We start from the raw sequence: 20,869 nt of genomic DNA, 5'->3' as shown, positions 1-20,869 counted from the left end.
CATATGTCTAATAATACTTTTCTGTTTTGACCACCCATACATTGAGGCAGTTGTTAAAAGTCTGAGAGATCATTCTTGGTGGAAATAGGAAATATTCTCTTGTCAGCTGATATATTCTCCACTTATATTTTCACCAGAGTTGTACTGTCATCATAAACCTTAAGCTAATAAACTGTGTCCTATTAATACAATTCTTCCAAGTGGGATTGTAGCTTGGAGTTTTCTTTCCTACATTCCATTCTTGCCAGAGACATCTGATCAGAATCTGTCAGTGACTGTGGGTTCCTCCTTGACTTGCTTTCACAGGTGGCCTGCTATAAAATAATCTTTTAGCTATCTGTAACTGTAATGTTTTATTATTTTTTTAACAGATTATTTATTTATTTATTTATCTGAGAGTATGGGGAGGGCAGGAGACAGGCAGAGGGAGAAGAAGAAGCAGACTCCCAGCTGAGCAGGGAGCCTGATGTGGGGCTCGATCCCAGGACCCCAGGACCAAGACCTGAGCTGGAGGAGACACTTAATGGATTGAACCACCCAGGAGCTCCATGTAACCGTAATTTTTTAAAGTAAACATATTCGTAATAAACGTCAGACACATGGACCTGAAAAAAATCCACATGTTGGAATTGTCAAAACTTTTATTTGGGTTGACTATCTTTCCAGTAGCTTCCTGAAAGGATGAGTGAGTTAAATTCTTTCTTGGCCAGGTATAAAAGTTTACCTTCCTACTTGAATAGGCATAGAATTGCATATGAGAACGGATTTTCCTTTAAAATGTAAAGAAATTGCTCCATTCTTGATGTTTAGAAGTCTGAATCTATTCTTACTTTTTGTGCTTTGTATGTGAACATGTTTTATTCTTAAGAAGCTGTTAGGATCACTTGATAGGATGAGCACCAGGTGTTATAGTATATGTTGGCAAATAGAATTTAAATTTAAAAAAAAAAAAAAGAAGAAGAAGCTGTTAGGATCTTCTCTTTTCTCCAGCACTGTGGAATTTCAAGGGATGTACTTTGGTGTGGTGCCCTCATCAATTCCATTGGCCAGTGTATGAGCCTTTTTAATCTAGAAACTCTTCAGTTCTGGGGGATTTTTCTTGAATTATTTTTTATTTCTTACTTTCTGCTTCTTTTTTCAGTTTTCTAAACTCCCTGTTTTCAGATACTGGATTCTCTGGATTAGATTTCTATTTTTTTAAAATATTTTCTTCATCAATTAATGTTTTTTTTGTTGTACCTTATAAGAATGGCTTCAATATTATTTTTCAGTTCTGATGAGATTTTTAAAAAATTAACTCTTATATTTCTAATTCCCAGAGCTCTTTTTGCTGTCTGAATATTTGTTTAAAATGGAATCCTGTCATGTTTTGTGTCTGCAATATAATATCTTCTCCCAAAGGAGATTTATGATAGTATTTGGAGGAAGGAAGTTTTTTTCTCTCCGTTTGCTATAAACTGTTTTTTTTTTTTTTTTTTTTTTTGTTTTCCTGTTTGTTTTAGGCCTTTCCTATCGGAAGCCTTTCCTATTAGAGGTGTTTCCCAGATCCTTGATCAGGCAGATAAGTGCAGGAGATTAGAAAGCTGACTGGAAACTAAGTACATGAACTCTGGAGGCTTATGAACTCTGGAGGTCTATAAACGTTGAGAGATTTGTTGTAGGCATTTGACCTAAATAATTGTGGGAGGAGCTACAGAAGTAGACTATAAGAGGATCTTGGCAGTGAAGGACTGGAAGATCAATGAAGTCACTAGGAAGTTCTATTTACGTCACTGAGAAACATAAATAAGTGGGAATTTGTAGGGGAATCTAGGAAACCAGGCATGTCTAGCCATCAGAATGGGACTACAGACAAGAGCTCAAGAAGAACCCGTGGGAAACTAATATCTCTGGACTGTTTCTGTAGGTTTGTTGCCAGGTGTCTGGTAGTAAGCCTGGGAATGCTGTTTGTTACCAGGACCTACAGTTGGGAAGAAGTGCTAGACATGGGGTTAAGTAGAGTAGGAGACAAGCTGGAACCTGTAGAGGATGTCTTCAGGCAACAGGCTTGAGCAATGGAAACTTGAGCAAGGCAAAAGAGCCCACAGTGATCACCAAGCTGAATGCAAACAAGCTCATTAAGCAACCCACCTGGAAATAGCCATAGGCCCTAAATGATCAAAGACTATCTGGCACAGGTAATCTTAGGAACTACCAAACAAAGGAAAACTGCATACATTCCCATCCTCCCTCATTCTGTCCTATAACTGTGGTTGCCTCCTGGCAGTCTCTCCTTTGCTGTCCTGCCTGCTGACCCCTTGTGATATAGTCAATAAACATCTATCTCTTTTGTTCTGCTTTGGGTGAATTCTTTAACTGCCCATGCTACCAGCCCGCCCCCACCCAATCGGGATGCTCCACATTTGGTGCCCCACCCCCATCAGATCAGAGAGTCCCACAGAACCTATCAGGTTCTTTTCGCTTTCTGACATAATATGTAGCTGTGATTATTTAGAGAGTTATGACCACTGCTTAACTTTTGTCCTCAAATTTCATGCACATTTTCTTTTGGCCAGTTCTAACTGAGAACCATACAGGGAAGGGGAAATGTAACTCCCAACTTAGCCAAGCTGGCAATAGAGCAACATAGCATAAGGGCAGTGAATTTAATTATAGGATCTGTCTGAGAAGCTTGATCTCTCTTTTGGGGCTGGTCCAGTTCATAGAGAAGACTATCCATTTTTGGCAAAAAGGGTGATTTCCCAGGTGTCTGTATCTGGTTGCTAGGGGAGGAGGAAGCTAAAGGAATGACCTTAGTCTTGAGTATGCAAGTATTTATGTAACATATTTGTTTTGAGTATGTTTTCCTGCCTCAATATTGGTTTCCAAGTCTAGAGTCCTTTGTTTATTTCTTCAGAGAATATACTCCCATGTTATAGCTGGGACCATCTCCATTTTTGGTGTTATCTGTATTTGCTGATTTGTGAACTTTGGGGCGATTCTGTAACTTAAACCAGGTTATCCTCTCGGCTCTTTGCTTCCTCTCCTGCTAGTTTAAGATTAATTTTCTCAGGTCTGCTGACTCATTTCCTGCTTAACTATTTGCTTTCTAGGTTATAAAATTATAGAGCTGTTATTTTTCATCTATTTTCCTTTTTGCAAATTTATACTTTTAAAAATTCTTTATCATTTTAGTACAGTTTTAAAAGGAACAGAAATAGGGATCCCTGGGTGTTGTAGCGGTTTGGCGCCTGCCTTTGGCCCAGGGCACGATCCTGGAGACCCGGAATCGAATCCCACGTCGGGCTCCCGGTGCATGGAGCCTGCTTCTCCCTCTGCCTGTGTCTCTGCCTCTCTCTCTCTCTCTGTGACTATCATAAATAAATTAAAAAAAAAAAAAGTCTCTTATAAAAAAAAATAAATAAAAGGAACAGAAATAGAATCATGTCTTTAGTTTGTAATCTTTGACTAGGAGTTCACACAAATTTATTTTATCTATTTGTAAGTAAAAGTGATTGTATTAATAAAAAAATTCATATGTTCCATGGTGGGAGTATTCAGATACAAAGTGAAAGTAGCTTGAGCACATATTCTCAAATTTTTTCTTACTACCTACTCTGCCTGTGAAATAGTAAAACAACCAGATCTGTGAATTGACTTAGTCAACGAGATCTATCTGAGACCACTGTATGTACCAGAATCTAATTTATCTCTCTATTAAACAACATGTATATTTTAAGCAACTATAATATTTCAGGCACCGTTTTAGGTGATGAGGATATAGCAATATATATCCTCAATATCCAATATCCAATATCCAATATCCTCAATATCCAATGAGGATATAGGAAAATTCTTACTCTTCTTTGGTTTATATTCTAGTGAGTAGAGATAGATAATAAGAAAAGTAAGTGATTCCTACAAGAAAAACAAAGCAGGTTAAGAGGACAGATGAGTGGGTTTTTGCTATTTTACATAGAGTGAACAGGGATGACCCCTCTGGGAGATCACATTTGATCAGAAAGCTGAAGAAAGTAAGAGAAGTGGGGAAAGAGAATTCCAGGCAGATGCATCAGGGGTGTAGAACACAAAGATGTTAGATTGGTCTAAATTCTCGCAGATAAATTACATTGGTGAGGTTGTGATTGTTGGTAGGTTTGAGGGGGTTGGTTTCTTAATAGGATCACTTGTTGGTTCCTTCTTCAGTCACCTCTATGCCCTCATAGGTGCACGACTGCCCAGAGCATGAGAGTTTAGGTGAAGAATTCATCCTCCTTGGTGTCAGGCAAGAGCTGAGTGAGGAAGCTATAGCAAAAGAGATGGCCCATGTTTCTTCAGGGCTTGGTGTGAAATCCAATATTTCAAGCAAATTTTTGAGTTCTTTTGAGGAGCACTATGTTTCCAATGGCCTATGGACCTAGAAGGAAACAAGCTGAACCCAGCAATCCTGGAACCAAACCACTGGGCCAATTTGTTCACTGTCCCATGGTTGAAAGAGACCAGAGGGCAACGGTGCCATTTCTTCTGCCTCAAAAGAGAGGAAATATTAAAACAAACACAAAATCTGGCTTATCAGAAAAGATGAAGAAACCAACAAACTTCTCTACTTTTATCAATTATTTGTGTTTTCCTATTTGAAGGAGGCTAACAGAGGGCCAAATAGCCCGGGAAGATCAAACGTGAGCAAAGGGGAAGTGCTAATCATGAAAGTAGATTCAGTCACCACAGAAGTGAAGACCAAGCTAAAACTTGATGGCTCTCATTGGATTAAAAGTAATGCAAATGGCACAATTAACCTTTACTTTTAAAAAAATTTAACATATTTTTCCAATTTTCCATAGTTTCCAAGTTAACATATAGATTATTATTAAGTTTCAGAGGTAGAATTCAGTGACTCATCAGTCAGTCTTCTATAACAGTGCTCATTCCATCACATGCCCATCCCCCAGTTACCCTGTCCCCTCATCTCCCTCCCTGCCAGCAACCTTCAGTTTCTTTCCTATGATTAAGATACTCTTACGGTTTAAGAAACAAAACAGAGAATCATAGGGAAAGGGAGGGAAAAATAAAACAAGACAAAATCAGAGAGGGAGACAAACCAGAATTAACCTTTAAAAAGAAAGCAAAGGCTTCCAGGTACAAAATGATAGCACATACGCAAAAAACTTTCTAGAATTATGAATCTTGATTTTTAAAAAAGTCTCACTAGGCTAACTGAAAAAAAAAAAAGCATGGTTTCTGCTGATAAATAAATTAGTAGTTTGGGAGATTAAATAAAACAATATTAAAAAACAAAATCACAACACACAAAAAATCCGTAACAGGAAAAAAACAAAATCAAAACCACGGAGATAGAAATCATGAGGGAAAGAGAAAAAGGCTTGTAGGATAGCTTCTGGAGTCAGAACATAATAAAATTGGAGTTCCAGGAAAAGAAAAAAGAATAAATGCAGAAGTAATAAACAGACAGAGTTTCTTTGCTGATGAAAGACTATATAGTAGGCTCACTGTGTCTCAGAATTCATTAAAAAGAGCATGGCATGATGATATTTCTGCATTACAAGGATAAAGGAAGCCCTTTCCAGAAAGAAAAAAACAAATTAACAATAAATTAACAATTAGTATCAGACTTCTCATCTGTAATATTAGAAAGTAGCATATAGCACAATAATGACAACAATCTATTGAGAAGGGAAAAAAAATACCATTAAGGAAGTCATTCTCCAGTTTAGCCATTCACCTGCGGGAGCAAATGAAGGGCGTTTTGAGCTGGTAAGAATTCAGAAAGCATAACAGTTATACAATCCTGTCTAACAAAAATACTTTAGGAAGTACTCTAGCAAGTAAAAATTAAATTACAAGAGAGCTTTCAAAGTAGGGGAAGAGAAAGAAAAAAATAAGTGGAGAGTGATGAATCTTATATAGAGTTACAAATCTTAAGGAATTAGTAATATTGCTTAGGAATTTGTAATAGAATCATGAAGTAAGAACTTTTGAAACAGAAGAGACAGATTGCAGAAGAAACTCCAGTCATAGCCAGCAACTCAGAAGGTTAAATTACAGAAGAACAAAGTTGTGAATGGAGTAGGGAAACTGGAGGAGTAAAATGTGCTAAAGGTTTTATTAAGAGCAATGGCTAAACGGAGTGAATATAAAATAATTTTTAGATTTTCATCTTGTTATGGAGGACATTGCCAAGTAAGGTGAAAGAGATAATTTATTTTAATATGGTAATAGAGGTATTTGGTTTAATTATGTTTTTTAGGAGCAGCAAGGTTAAAAGCAGTAGAATTGGTAAGTATCACAGACTTTATTTGTTAAGAAAGAAGAAAAAAAGGAATGAAACGCTAACTGCTCATGTCAGTTAAAGGAAAGGAAAGGAAATCAGGGGAAAAATAGTTAAATAGCGAACATAAAATAAGGCAAAGAAATATAAAAAAATGACCTGCTTATGTAAACTACTGACTTTCACAATCAAAAGACAGGGAATTGCCAGATTGAGTGAAAAAAAAATATATATATATTAAAGCAGATAAGGCTGCCAATGCTTGCAAGATAAATTCAACTAGACACACACAGTGAGATGTGTACTGTCAACATGACTTAAACTATTGATGTTAAACTTGATTGCCTGGCTGAGGTATTTTTTTGTCAAGCTTCTCATAAAGTTAGTCTTTTTTTTCTTTCTTTCCACAGTGTAATTTGTGAAAGGAAGTCACTATGCACAGCCTACACTTACGGAGGGGGACTTATATGCCATCTCCTTAAAGGGAGAGTATCAACATAGATTATTTGTAATTCTTCTGTATGAGAGATTTGTCTCTTCTCCCCCATTTATTTATTCAGTCATTAGTTTATATTAGTATGGACTCATGGGCATTTACTTCATACTGGGTTTTAATTTAATGCTACTCTTTTTTTTTAATATTTTTTTTTAATTTTTATTTATTTATGATAGTCACAGAGAGAGAAAGAGAGGCAGAGACACAGGCAGAGAGAAGCAGGCTCCATGCACCGGGAGCCCGATGTGGGAATCGATCCCAGGTCTCCAGGATCGTGCCCTAGGCCAAAGGCAGGCGCCAAACCGCTGCGCCACCCAGGGATCCCAATGCTACTCTTTTTTGTTTGAAATGTGTCAGTTTTGCTCATTGGGAGATCTTTCAGTTGGCTTCCATGTTTCCTTGACATATCCCTATCACTGTGAATTGTTTTGAGTACTTCCTTACTTTCTGACACTACAAGATGATCCAGTTCATGTTGTTTATTGCCTGTCCTAGAATCAGCTATTTATCCAAGGATTCCTTCTTCTTCTTCTTTTTTTTTTACTGGAAAATGATCTTCTTAGAAACCAGATCTATGTGCTCTTTGCTTTGGAAGTGTCATTGCTTCTAGGCCCTCTCAGCTGATAGAACAAGGAAACATATGTATATACTAACCTGTGTACATACACATATCTATAAATATTTCCATATGTAACCATCTAGATCTATATGAAACTAAACATGAATTCATACTGATGTCTCCAACTTTAACCCTCTACCACATGGATCCTTCTAGCTTCCGCTACTTGTTTATATGTAAACCTCGCTTTAACAGTAAGACACCTGGCTTCTACCATCAGCCATTTTATTTTTTTCAAGTCCAACATACATGGATAGCAGTATTAGAATTATACTTCTGCATAGAAAAAAAAATCAACTAGAGTATTGTGCTTATGTACAGTTTCTTTTGCCTCTAGTCTGATACACTGCAGATAGTTCTGGAGTTATTAGGTCAACACATTTTCACCTCATCCTCTACACTTGTTTTTTAATTTGTTAACTTTTTAAAATTTGTTTATTATATTACTTTATATCTACATTTGCATGGGGTCAACATTTGAAAAATTTCACTTAGAAGTTGGGTGGTTTCTGTACAGTTCTAGGGCTTGTCAAAAATAGAGATACTTCTCATTTTGGGGTTGGTCTGCTTGTTTAGACTGTTATATCAAAGAGAAAAATAATAAGTCTTCAAAATACAGGCCTCAGGCAAAAAGTTTCATTGTTCCTCTTTTCTGTCTCAGACATAGTGACAAGCAGTATCCAGATATTACCAGCACTGTTCCTGCCCTCTGCTTGAAGGTGGGATTATTTATCTTCCATAGTTTGGAGTTCCAGAGATAGGAGTGAATGACAAAAGGCTTTCTCACACCAATTGCAGAGTCTCTACCAGCAGGTTTAGGTTAATGTCAGAAAGGGTAAAGGTGTTCCAACCTCTTTAATTACCTTCCCCCGAGAAGAAAGCATGGGCCCATGGTGAGACCTTCTCATAATCCTCATCCCTCATTTGGGGGCACTGAAGCTAAGCTTCTCCTTATCCTTCATAGAATCAGAAAAAACTGAACTGATGCCTAAAGAAAGTTGCTTTGAGCTGAAGCATATAGCAATAAACTTCCCCAGCAGAGTTAGTGCCTTATTTTCTAGGAAGGAGCTGTGGATCTTGACTATCCTTTGAGTAAGAACAACAGACAAAAATCATAGTCCATTAATGTCACCTATATCTTATATGGAGGGAAAAAATCATTACATGGTAATGGCAGATATTTTGAGTTCCCCAAATGAGATTTTTCTGAAGGTCTCTCATAAGGCATTCATCTCTCCACACTAAAAAGTTCATTTCCTGAAAAACGCTACAAATTATTATCAGAATCACAAACAGGTTTGTAGACGAACTCATCCACATGTTGAAAAGTTCCTGGATTTTAAATTCCACATTTAGGGAGTCCCGTAGAACTGCACAATAGGGTAGTTTGGAAATCAGCCTAGCCTATCTAGGTAATTCTGGGAATACTGTGTTAGAATGGTTACTAATGCTCACATCATTCTCAAAATAGTCCTGTAAGTACCATATTTTGCAATGACTTAGACTCTTCCATGGGAAAGTCATTTTCTAGGCAATTCCCCCATGGAAGTGGTAATTTTATTTCAACACCTACAGAGATAATCTTGGTAAAGCCTCAGTATAGGTCATCCCCAGGAGAATTATTTTTCCAGATAATGAATGAAAGATTAGTCCATGTGTGACCCATCAGGGTTGTTACCATGGTGATCACTGGATATATTTGTTCACAGACTGACCCTATTAGTGCCCTACTGTGACCATGTCCACATTTCTGTGGCATGCATGTCTCTTTAGGATGACCATGAATTTTAACTGATAGTCTGTACTTCTAGGGTCTACATCCATCACTCTATTATGCCCCAAAAGCAGCAATGAAGAAATATGATATAACTTTCTCAGAAAGCATCCAAGATTTAACAGTAGGGTTTGTATTTATCAGTTTTGTCAAATGTATATGTGTTAAGTAATAAATTACAATATATAATACATAATTTATCATCTCTCTTTGCAAATAGATTCCATCCTTTTGTACTGTACATGGGCAGACACTACATGCTCCTAGAAGCCCTTAGTCAAATTTTCCCCTTATAAATCTGAAACAACCTGACACAGTATTTTTTCTCTCACTTAAGAAAAACATGTAGAAAAAAGTGACTTACTTTTTTTTTTCTTAAGTAAGTCACACCAGGATTTATGTGTGCATTAGTCGGTAGTGGTAACAATGACAGCTCTAGCCAGAAAGCTAGGGAAGTACATGGTTTAGGGTATAACATAAGCAAAATACAGTACAAAGTATATTATTTCTATTATTGAGAATAAGACTTTTAAAATTCATAGTGTGAAAATTGATTTCTTTATATATCTTTGTTATTAATTATGAAATGTATTTATATTCCATTTTTTCCTATCTGGGTGATTACCAGAAATATAATGTTTTACAGTTTATAGATTAAATATGAGCCTTGATTAAAGAGATACTATAATACAGAGGTTAAGAAGGCAAGTTCTGGAACCAGACTGGTTTTGAACCCAGCTCCACTACCCACCAGCTGGTGTTGTGTGACTTTGAGCATGTTATTTATCTTTTTCCTGCCTTAGTTTCTTCTTTGGAAAAATAGGGGAAAAGCTAGTTCTATATCATAGAGCTGTAGTGAGTATATCAAATCAACTAATGCATGTCAGGTGCTTAGAACAAAACCTGGCACAGAGTAAGCATTTAATAAATGTTAGTTATGCATTATTGTGGCTTTATCATACCACAATCTGTTTTGTTTATGTGATTTTAAATATTTACTCATAAACTATCCGGTACTTGTAACCAAATAGGAACTACAGAATATATCTCAGCTTCCTAATCATCTGGTTTAATATGTTACAGTTCATTGCAAAACTTGGGAGAAATGAAAAAATGAGACTAATTTTCTTTGAAATCACAGATTAAATATCCACCACTAGTGGAGCAATAATGCATAATCTATATCATAATTCATTTAAAGCTGGACCTGATTGTTCTCACTCTGAAACTAACTTAAACATGGTATATAATTAGATAACAAACACACAGATAAAAAACATAATACAGCATCCCGAAGAACTCAGAAAGTTACTTAATTGTCTTCCCCCAAAACACCAAAGTTTCAGCAATAATGATACATAAAAGAATTTTTTTTGAAGATTTTATTTATTTATTCATGAGACACACACACACACACACACACACACACACACACACACAGAGGCAGAGACACAGGCAGAGGGAGAAGCAGGCTCCTTGCAGGGAGCCTGATGTGGGACCCCAGGATCATGCCCTGAGCCAAAGGCAGATGCTAAACCCCTGAGCCACCCAGGCATCCCCACAACAGAATTTCTTTTTTTTTTTTTTTTTTAATTTTTATTTATTTTTGATAGTCACAGAGAGAGAGAGAGAGAGGCAGAGACATAGGCAGAGGGAGAAGCAGGCTCCATGCACCGGGAGCCCGATGTGGGATTCGATCCCGGGTCTCCAGGATCGCGCCCTGGGCCAAAGGCAGGCGCCAAACCGCTGCGCCACCCAGGGATCCCACAGAATTTCTTTAAATCCTTTCCACTTACCTTCTTAGAGTCCTGAACCACAAGGTAGAGCAGATCACCCTAACCTGTGATCCTCAGAGTCCTCCAGATATCCCCTAAAGCCAGATGGACTGATCTTTAACTTTTTTACCCTTCTTTTCTTTATTTTTCGTTCCTTGCCATATTTTTCTTCTTTAAGCAACTGTGTCATTTCCAATTTAAAGCCATCTAACTAGCTCAAACTCCTTTCAGTTCTAGTAGCCTGACAGACTACTATCTACACAACAAAAACCCAGGAATTTAAGAGGTAAAAGAAAATTACTCATAGTGGGGCAAGGAAAGAAAGAGGATACGAAAATATTTTAATATTTTTTCTGCAACAAAAGTAGTTCTAAAACAGGAAAATATTAGAATATAGGACAATTAATACATACATTTATATACATCTTTAGAATTTATTTTTCAGCCTTTGCTTATGTTTACTATCCATCTGGCAAAGAAAATATGAAAAAATTGCTATGAGTATAAATCATGCTTTAGACATATGGGTAGCTTTGTAAGACTTAAAGTCTATTTTTAGAAAAAATGAAGATCAATTGATTTTAGTTAAAAGGTAGTAATTTGGGATGCCTGGGTGGCTCAGTGATTGAGTGTCTGCCTTCAGTTCAGGGCGTGATGCTGGGGTCCCGGGATCGAGTCCCACATCGGGCTCCCTGCATGGAGCCTGCTTCTCCCTCTGTCTGTGTCTCTGCTTCTCTCTGTGTGTCTCTCATGAATAAATAAAATGTTTTTAAAAAATTTAAAAAATAAAAAGTAATATTTCATTATTACACCTTAAAGGAGGTATATATTAGTGGTGGTATAATTAAACATGCATTTTGTATAGTGTCCTTTGTTTCCAAAAGTTAACAAAAATAATAATAAAATTGTTTCATCAGAATACTTAGTTGAGTTACTCTTTATCAATCTTTGATAAAAATTTATCAATTTTTATCAATCACTTTTTGAATCTCTGATCATTTTATATATCATTTTGTTTAATCAAAAATAAAAGAATGGGGAACTTAATGCCTTGTCAATTGATTTTTTAAATCCAGTAAAGAAAAATTTCTGCTAATTTGAAACATTCTATTGGAACATGGAAGAGAAAAGGAGATCAGAATAGCGACACTGAATATTACTCAGTTCATTAAATCTTATTTATTTTCCAGTTTCTCTGATCTAGCTTATTGCTGATATGTCCTTTCATCATGACAAAGTAGAATCAGAAGTGGATAATTCATACATTAAGTTATAACCAAGTGATACAATCTTTGATTGCTTTATGCTAGTTACTACATAAATACCCCCCCCCCAAATCAGTTATTTTTAAGATTCTATTTATTTATTTGAGAGAGACAGAGAGGGTACAAAAAGGGGGAGGGGAAGAGGAAAGAGGGACAAGCAGACTCCCTGTTGAGTGGGAAGCCTGATGTGGGACTTGATCCCAGGGCCCTGAGATCATGACCTGAGCTGAAATTAGAGACTTAACTGACTGAGCCATCCAAGCATCTCCCCCAAATCAGTTTTTAGATTAGGAATAGTTTTTGAAATATTATGTTACAGATGTTTTAATCATTTGAAAAATGTTTGAAGTTCAAATGAAATTAAAACAATAGTTGAAAAATATGCTTTGTGTAAAAAATCTAGGGATTTCATCCTAGGAATGAAACTGACACTTCATTTGGTTCATATTTACAAGAAATTTAGTGAAGAATCAAGTACAATTCTCTCGAAGCATTCATTTGGATATTTAGAATTCTGAAAGTAATGAGCTGTGTTGTTATTCTCTACCACAAGGAGGCATTTTCCTGAAATACATTGATCTTTTGAAATAAAACAGTACACAGTCACCAACAGACACATGAAAAGATGCTCATTATCATGTATCAGGGAAATACAAATCAAAACTACAATGAGATATCACCTTACACCTGTCAGACTGGCTAAAATCAACAATACAAGAAACAACAGGTTTTGATGAGGATATGGGGGAAGGGAAGCCCTCTTGCACTGTTGGTAGGGATGCAAACTGTTACAGCCATTGTGGAAAACAGTATGGAGTTTCCTCAAAAAGTTAAAAATAGAACTATCCGATGATCCAGCAATTAAACTACTGAGTATTTACCCAAAGAATGCAAGAACACCAATTCAGAGGGATGTATGCACCTCTATATTTATGGCAGCATTATTTACAATAGCCAAGATATGGAAGCAGCACAAGTATCCATCAATTGATGAATGGATAAAGATGGTGTGTGTTTGTGTGTGTGTGTGTGTGTGTGTGTGTGTGTATGTGTGTGTAGGAATATTACTCAGCCATAAAAAAAGAATGAAATTTTGCCATTTGCAATGACATGTATGGAACTGGAGAGTATAATGCTAAGCAAAATAAGTCAGAGAAACAGAAATATCATATGATTTCACTCATATGTGGAATTTAAGAAATAAAACAAACAAAGGGGAAAAATTAAGAGAGAGAGACAAATCCAGAAACAGACTCCTAATTATAGAGAACAAACTGATGGTTACCAGAGGAGAGCAGGGTGGGAGTATGGGTTATATAAGTAATGGGGATGAAGGAGTGCACTTGTGATAAGCACCAGGTGATGTACAGAAGGGTTGAATCACCATCTTGTACACCTGAAACTAATGCTGTACATTTAACTGTAATTAAAAATAAAAACTTAAACAATAAAACATTATATAATTAATAGCAAGAATTTTTTAACTTTAGCCTCATATCTGACTTTTTGCTGATTATCACACTTTATTCAAAGCTGTAGCAGCTAGGTATCAAAAAGAATTATTTGTCTTGGCTTTTTAAAAAAAGATTGATTAACCGATTGATTGATTGATTTGAGAGAGAGCATGCACATGAATGGGAGGGACAGAGGAAGAAAGAATATTTTAAATTTTATTTTTAAAGATTTTATTTATTTATTCATGAGAGACACACACACACACAGAGGCAGAGACATAGGCAGAGGGAGAAGCAGGCTCCATGCAGGGAGCCTGACGTGGGACTCGATCCTCCCGGGTCTCCAGGATCACACCCTAGGTCCAAGGCAGCGCTAAACCACTGAGCCACCGGGGCTGCCCAGGAACAAAGAATCTTAAGCAGACTCCACATTGAGGGTGGAACCTGAAGTGAATCTCTATTTGAGGACCCTGAGGCCACAATATGAGCAGAAACCAAGAGTCAGATGCTTACTAGTCTATACCACCCAAGAGCCCCTTGTCTTGGCTTTTTACTATATAAAACAATTTAAGGTATATGTAAGAATTAGACCTTTGGGACAATAGTAATCATTTAATTTTTCACTGAATAACATTATTCCCATAATAACTGCATATTATTAACTTTTCTTCCTTTTTATTTTTTCAGAGAGGGAGAGGATAGGAAGGGATCAGAGGGAAAGTGAGAGAGAGAATCCTAAGCAGGCTCCATGTCCAGTGTGGAGCCCAACACGGGGCTCAGCCTCACAACCCTGAGATCATGACTTGAGTCAAAATCGAGAGTTGGATGCTTCACTGAGCCACACAGTTGCCCCTATTAATAATTTTTCATAATGAGTATAAGTAATGCTTTATGTTTTTTTTTTAATTTTTTTTTATTTATTTATGATAGTCACAGAGAGAGAGAGAGAGGCAGAGACACAGGCAGAGGGAGAAGCAGGCTCCACGCACCGGGAGCCCGACGTGGGACTCGATCCCGGGTCTCCAGGATCGCACCCTGGGCCAAAGGCAGGCGCCAAACCGCTGCACCACCCAGGGATCCCCAGTAATGCTTTATGTTTAATTGTGAAGTTGGCCCAGCAAAAAATTAATGTTTTTGATTGAGAAGATAAGTTCTCATTTAAGCACTATTATAAAATCTAAGTGATTTAGAGAAAATTCTGTTACCCTTAGCCTGGTTACAAGATAATATTAAGACACATTCCACAGGGCTATCCTTAATTCTTGTTAGTGACATTTAGCAACTTCTGAAGACATGCAGAATATAAATTGTGCCATATTATGGTCCTTACCACAGAAGTGTACATATGATACAAGTAAAAATTCTTCTATTGGCTATTTTTGGCCCCCATGTGATATTATTCTTCAGTAATATTTAAGGCAAAGGGAAACAAAGAGTTCAACATAAGGTGACGAGAAGCAATTATAAGTTCTCAACTTCCAAGATTAATTATGTGTTTTGTTTCTGCAAACAATTATTTTTTTAAAAAGATTTTATTTGTTTCAGAGAGAGAGAGAGAGAGAGCAAGCATGAGCAGAGAGAGGGGCAGAGGGCCCTCACTCCCCGCTGAGCAGGACTCAATCCTAGGACCCTGAGATCGTGACCTGAGCAGAAGGCAGACGCTTAACCAACTGAGCCACTCAGACACCCCACTGCAGAAAATTAAACAACAAGATAGGAAGTAAGAGGAGACTGGATCTTGGTTGCCATTTACTGTTTACCCACAGGTCCTTGAGATTGCCTTCTTCTGAACTATGTAGTGAAGTAGCTGATTATGGACTGTTTTCTTCATTGGGATCAACCTAATCCTTCCTTTAGGTCTATCTAATATTGCTGGAGAAGAAATCACTAGCCTTAAAATATCTACCCTGAATAAGCACTACCTATGGGGATATCAAAAAATAGGACCACACTTTTGGTACACATAGGCTAACTAACAAGCAACAGAAGAACATATCAAATATGTCTTTTTTCATTGGTTTGCTAACTTGGAAAGTAAAATATTTCCAGATGACTGGTTATTGGAGAAGGTAGAGAATTTTAAATATCTTATTGAATATATTATGAATTATTAACATTCTTCCTTAACCTGTCTAGCTAAGAAACACTAATGAAGTATTGGTAGAATAATTTTGCAACAATAGGTGGGACAATTTGAGGGAACTAATTTTATTTCACTTTTTCCTTTTCTTTCTTTCTTTCTTTCTTTCTTTCTTTCTTTCTTTCTTTCTTTCTTAAACATTTACAAATAGTGAGTTCAGTTATTTTTTTAAGTGCTTTTATGGGAGTTCTTGAATTTTTTACTTAGTAAGTGGTTAATACTGTATTTTTGTCTCTTAAATATCCTTTCTTTCTATCCACATGCATGCCTTGTAAGCTTTCTTTAATGCAAACACTTATAATACCATGCTATCATTTTTTTCTCTATGTCCACTGCAGGCAGTCGAAGTTATGGTGAGAATCAATGAACATCACTGATGTATTCTACATCTTGACATTTGAAGTAAAGTCTAAACACAATTCAGAGAAAACTAAACAGGAAGCCAGTATGACACTTATGGCATATTAAAGGTACTGAAATTTTGGATTCTATAACTATCTTTATAGTTCATAAAATCCCAAAGTACTAGGTTTATCATAATTTTACTCAAAATACTTCCAAGTCCTTCCTACCATTACTGGACTAAAAAAAAAAAAGGTTGAGGAACAAAGACTCAATGACAACATTTCATATTTTACTGCTAATTAAAATTTTCAGGGTTTATATAGTTTTCTTTCCAAAGGAAAATATTACAGTAGCCTTTTTATTAAAGATATTTTGTTTGGATAAACAAATCCATAAATATTATTGACTCAAGGAAGGTTAGTTAAAGCTGCCCTACTGCCAAGAAACTCATAAGACAGCACTACCTTGAACATTTACTGCAGTCTAACTTTAGGGTGTGACACAGTATTTCGGGCTTTAAAATTTTTAAAAATATTTTTGTCAATGTGCCACAACTAAAAAACCAGAATTGACTCAAAGTGGATCAGGTAAAAATGTAAATATATCTACAGACTACAGGGGAATCTCATGGGAAGACTTTTGTGATGAGGAGCCAACCTCAAGAATGGAAAGTCAAGTAATTTTCTAGTTCTCTTTCTTTGTCCATACTTCTCATTGTGTATTTAAAAATTTTTTCTCTTTGTAGACCTAGGCTGTTTAACTTTTCTCCCTTTGTTTAATTTTTTTTTTTTATTAATGATAGTGAGAGAGAGAGAGAGAGAGAGAGAGGCAGAGACACAGGCAGAGGGAGAAGCAGGCTCCATGCACCGGGAGCCCGACGTGGGATTCGATCCCGGGTCTCCAGGATCGCGCCCTGGGCCAAAGGCAGGCGCCAAACTGCTGCGCCACCCAGGGATCCCCTCTCCCTTTGTTTATATTGTTGAAGTCAACTTATTAATTTACAAAGAGAAATACAAGTCCCAAAGTTCAGTGTCTTGGTTTCCCCAGTAGGCAAATTTCATGTAAATCAAATTATTTAAAGATAGTTTGGTAAGCATGCAATCAGATTGGGTGAATAGGTATGTCTACATAACTTTCCAATAGCAGCCCCTTCTTTGAAATTTTATTCCTCTCAGAGCTCTTGTTGAGGTGATGGGCCTGGGTGATCATGCTTGTGTTGTGATCCCTTGATGGGTAGACAATCTGTACATTGACCTACTCATTCAGTCTCAACATCTAAAATTGGAACCAAGGGACACAGGCACAAACAGTGTTTTGTAAAATGTGTCTCATGGATTCTTCTTGCGAAGTCTGTGCCAGAACTGGCTCCTTGGAGAGCCTGACCAGCCAGCAAGCAGAAGTTTTAAGGGAAGAAGAGAGGATGTTAGGAAGAAGAGAAGATATTAAGATCAGTCTGCAAGGAGGAAAATGAAGCAAATACATAAATCTAAGGAGAGACAAGGATCTTTGTGGTCCTAAAGAGAAAAATTTACAGTCATGGCCAAATTTTGAAATCTGGCTCTGGGTCCTAAATTTGTTTGCTTGAAATTTCCCCATCGCCTATGTGTGGTGTTTTCATTTGATCTACTTTGGGTTAATTTATGTACTTGTAGCAAATATGGCATACACACGTGTATTTTTTATGTTTCAAAGGGAAACACATATACAATTTAAAAGCCATATAGTAATACAGACTTTCTAATGAAAAGAATGAAAAGTAGCAAGTAGGTTACCTCTTCATTTTCTCCTCACTTCCAAATAACTTCTCTCCTGAACAAGCCACTTGCAACTCTTAGTTTCTTTTAGAATTTACTTCTATAGTTCTAAGACTTTTGTTCAAATTCCTATTTCTCATTCTATAAATTTTAGCATTGTAAATTGATTTTCTACTGTGAAAGCAGAGGGATTAACTGCCTTTTACTAATTGCCATCCATTCATCCAGTATATTTACATTATAATTTTTGGTGAAATCAACTTTTAGTTTTACATAATTTTGACTATAGTTATGTATTATTACTGTGTACATATTGCTCACTGCTGAGACATAAATTGTACAATAGTTACATTTCCTTTTGGAGTTAATAACTGCCTCATTTTGTGGAAGTTTAGATTTTTATGTAACTGTCATTAATGCTTCCCCAAACTCTATAACAAAAATCCCCAAAAAGCTAAAAGAAAGTTTTGATATAGTTTTAAAAGTCAGGAAATCTGTCACATTCCTTTAGATCTTAGAAATTACTGTATTTTTTTCCGACATCATTTTTTGAAGAGACTTTTTTTTCCCCCATTAGTGTTCTTGGTTCCTTTGCCAAATACTAGTTGACTGCATTGTAAGGGCTTATTTCCAGGCTTTTGATTCGGCTTCACTGGTCTATGTTGCCTATTTTTATGCCAGTACCATATTATTTTGATTACTATATCTCTGTAACATAATTTGAAATCAGGAAGTATTATGCCTTCAGCTTTGTTCTTCTTTTATGAGTCCTTTGGCCATTCTTCTGATCCATGAACATGGAATATCTTTCCATTTGCTTGTATCTTCTTCAACTTTTTTTCAACAAAGTCTTAAAGTTTTCATGAACAGATCTTTTACCTCTTTGCTTAAATTTATCCCTATTTGTTTTTGATGATATTGTAAAAGTGGGATTTTTAAATTTCTTTTTCAGATGTTTTATTGTAAGCATACAGAAACACAACTGACTTCTATATACTGATTTTGTAGCTTGCAACTTTATTAGTTCGAATAGTTTTTTTCTTTTTGGTGGAGTCTTTAGAGTTTTCTATATATAAAAGATCATATCATCACCAAAAAAGACAATTTTACTTCTTTCTTTCCAATTTGGATGCCTTCTATTTCTTTTTGCCTGATTGCTCCAGTTAGAATTTCCAGTAGTATGCTGAATAAGAGCGGTGAGAGTAGGCATTGAAGCACAGTGATGCAGGCCAGTGAGAGAAGACAGGGCTTGATCTGGGCCCAGAAGCAGTGGTGGGAACCCTGACTGTTGGAATGCTCTCTCATGTCCATACAGTCTCCTCGGGGCATGTGCACTATAGTGTATGCAAATGACAGGTGTCAGGTTGGTAATGTGCAAGTACACAGCTGCATGGGCTAGCCACAAAAGTGTATATATGATGGTAGGAGTCAGCTGCAGCAGTCTGGGCTGTCATCGTGCAGTAGGGCAGCTATAGAGGCCGCAGTTGGCTGTCAGGGTGGTTCCCAGGCTCTAGTTCCAGGCTTGACATCTGTGAATACAAATGCCTGTGGGACAAAAGCTAATAAAAACCGCAGAGGTTTCTCCATGAGAGCAGTGCTATTAGTTTCTTCAGTAGTGAAATCTGCTGTTAGTCTGCAGAGCAGGTCACTGTGAACCACATTCTCTCCCAATATGTGGCTGCTGTTGGTAACACTGCTTTTTTTTCTTGTCACTAGATGTGTCTATTGTTTCTATACATCTCAGCTTTGTGAGTCTGGGAGAGGTGAAACCTAAATAGGACATTGGTGTTCCCAGAGGCTGAGGAAGTTAGATGCTTACTTTTACTTTCCTGGTAAGGGGAACTCTTACTAGCTGGGAAATTGCCTCTTAGCACTGAGAAATGCTAGCTTGCGGGGATGAGATGATGCTGGCCAAATGAGGCTGTCTTCCTTCTCTTCTAGTGCAGTTATTCTCAGGGTTTTTGCTTTGTTTTGCTTTGTTCCACTATGTTGCTAAAGTGGGCGCCAGAACTCTCCTACAGCCAGCTGTTCTTGTTTGTGGATATCTAATTGTTGATCTCTTGAAGGATGGAGGTTGGGATCTCACTCTGGTCTATCAGTTCTGCCATTCTGATATTTCTTTTTTTACCATTATTCAGATTATTCCCTCATCTTCCTTCTGTGTTCATTCATTCATTTATCCATTGAACAAATATTCTAGAAAGCTACGTGCCAGGCAGTATTATGGATACTGCAGTTCTATCTATGAAAAAGATGAAGTCTTTGCCTCAATAAGAGCTAATGTTCTAGTGAGAGAAACATAAGAAAAAATGTAGTAGGATGTTAAACTGGAAGTTTTTATTGAGGTACCTATGTATAATAGATATGACATTCCAAAGTGAAGAAAAAAAATAAAAAAGTTTTTAGAGAATTTAAAAGTTTTTAAAAATTCTATGTATTTGAGAGAGAGAATGCACAAGAGAGAGCAGGAGCAGGAGAAGGGAGGTGGAGGGGAGGGAAAGAGGCAGAGGGAGAAGCAGGGTCCTGGCCAAGCAGGGAGCCTCATGTGGGGTTTGATTCCAGAACCCCTAGAATCATGAACTAAGCCAAAGGCAGACGCTCAACCAACCGAGCCACCCAGACACCCCAAGAGTTGAAAAATTTTTGTATGATCCTTCACTGCTCAGGAAATAATGAGGCTGTGTGAAGACTAGAGAGAACTTTGTGAAAAATGATTGTGAAAGGGCATTAAATTTATTTTTGAAATATAAGGTAGGCAGTAAAAGATCTCTCTTTACTGATCTCTATTTGTTTTATTGATATTTGGGCAGAGAGCTAAAAGAAGTGAAAGAATCAGCTACATGTGTATTTGAAAGGAAGAGACCCTTCACAATGGTCTAAAGATAAGAGAATGCTTAGTATGCCTTTTTTAAATTTAAAAATGTTCATTTTATTTAAATTCTATTAACATGTTATGTATTATTGGTTGCAGAGGTAGATGTC

Source organism: Canis aureus, chromosome 1 (genome assembly GCF_053574225.1).
Source record: "Canis aureus isolate CA01 chromosome 1, VMU_Caureus_v.1.0, whole genome shotgun sequence".
Classification (NCBI taxonomy): Eukaryota; Metazoa; Chordata; class Mammalia; order Carnivora; family Canidae; genus Canis; species Canis aureus.
Note: the sequence above shows the minus strand (reverse complement) of the source record.